Here is a 1,984-nt window from a genome sequence, read left to right as displayed (position 1 = left end):
TGGGCGAGCAGCAATTCTCCGCTCCTGTTCAAGCACAACTTTGTCCCAAATCAGGGCATGACACTGGTCCGACAAATCCGCATTCTCTTCAATCAGCTCGATTTGGGCTCCTCCTTGTTCGACATGTGCCCGCTGAAGATTGTTCAGCCATTCATTCAGTCTAGTATTGTCATCTAACGTTCGGGTCACCCTCTCTTTTAGCCTTGTGTTCTCGCCCCTCAGGTTCTCTATAGTCTCCATCATGTCCTCACGTGTAGGGGTGCAGGGCGTGTAGTCTTCCGAAGGTTTGGGCATGGTCCCTTGCCTGATGGGCTCGCCTGATGACGCTTCACCCGTGTGGGACGGACTATTGCTTCCGGACCGGGTATCGGGAACCTGTCCGGTGCTGGGGCGGTGACTGTCTATCGACCCTCTATTCGGTCCTAGCCCGTAAGGCGTCCTACGGGTTCCGTATCCGCGTCCGTGTCCGCGTCTAATAGCCCTGGTGTGAATGGTGTGAACCATGTCTCCTACAATAAAAAAGGAATACTAAATCGAGTAGTGACGTAGGATCAAACTTAATCGCATGCTAAGCAACGCCGATACATAATGAACATGTGCTTCTAATAATCCTTTCAGTTTAAGCTTAGGCTAAATAAATCTTAACCTATTTACCTTAAACTAAAGCTCTAATAATTTTCTCAGTTTAAGCTTAAGCTAAGCAAGTTTTAGCCTAATTACCTTAAACTAAAGCTCTAACAATCTTCTCAGTTTAAGCTTAAGCTAAGCAAGTTTTAGCCTAATTACCTTAAACTAAGGCTTTGATACCAACTTGTAACGCCCTCATTTTCATCAAGAGAGACGTTACGTAATCTGAAATATTTCCTTAATAAATACACCAAAGTAATGGCTAATTTAAAACCATTTAAACTATTACAGCGGAAGTCTTTGAATCATCAAAATCTAACTTAAGTTCTAACCCACCTTCTCTTGGGATTAAGTTACAAAAGATCATTACAGCGCATCTTAGACAAAAGACTAAAATGAGATGATAATAAGCAACACTCTAAGCATGTCCTTTGCCTTTATCCGTCCTTGAACTACCTGGGCCTGAGATGCATACTATAGTCAGCTTATAAAGCTCAATGAGTTCATGGTTTTTGTGTATAAAATCATTGTACGTCTTACATTTCAACTTGTAAACCTTCTACCAAGTAGCATGCAATTTCTGAAAACATGCAACACTGAAAGAAATGAGATCTCATAAATTATCTGTCTGGAATGGGTCATTTAGTCACAAACACGCCCCGGGTTGATACTTCGTTCTCGATTGATCACCCACTTRTCCGKGTAGTGTTTTATACTGGTCGTGACTTATTAGTCACCAACACGCCCTGGGTATCAAAATCTTAACTTATCACCCACTTGTCCGGGTAGTGTTTTATACTGGTCGTGACTCACTGGYCAAATGCCCACCCTTAAATCATCAAACTTTGGTATGGAAAAACATGCTAGAGTTTTCAAAAACTGATTAAACACATAGCATGCAACTGATCATAAAACGTCATACATGTAAAACATATCATGTATGTAAACTTAAAACATCATGCATTTGTACCATCATCATATAAAYCGTATAGTGCTTGAAAATAAGTTTATACATAGGTATGCATCCCATTGTAAGTCTCATGAAGACTCACCTGATAACGTAGATTGCTTATCTAACRCTGMTGACTGGTAACCTACAATTTATAATAGCAAATAGCATATAAATGATKAATTTCTCCYAAAGGCTACATAAAAGTCAACTTACGGTCAMCTACGTTGGCTAGGGTCAACCTTGGTCAACTATGCTTAAATGCTCCTCACATCAATCAAAATTATAGAAACGTGAGTTCCAACATAAGGTGTATTGTCTAGCTATATATCTTAAAATGACTAAGGCTGGAAGAAGGCCAGAGCCTCTGTGGACGACCAGAGCCTCTGGTTGTATTGACAGAGCCTC

The sequence above is a fragment of the Cynara cardunculus genome (genome assembly GCF_001531365.2).
Source record: "Cynara cardunculus var. scolymus isolate 2C chromosome LG 5, CcrdV1, whole genome shotgun sequence".
NCBI classification, from domain to species: domain Eukaryota; kingdom Viridiplantae; phylum Streptophyta; class Magnoliopsida; order Asterales; family Asteraceae; genus Cynara; species Cynara cardunculus.
Note: the sequence above shows the minus strand (reverse complement) of the source record.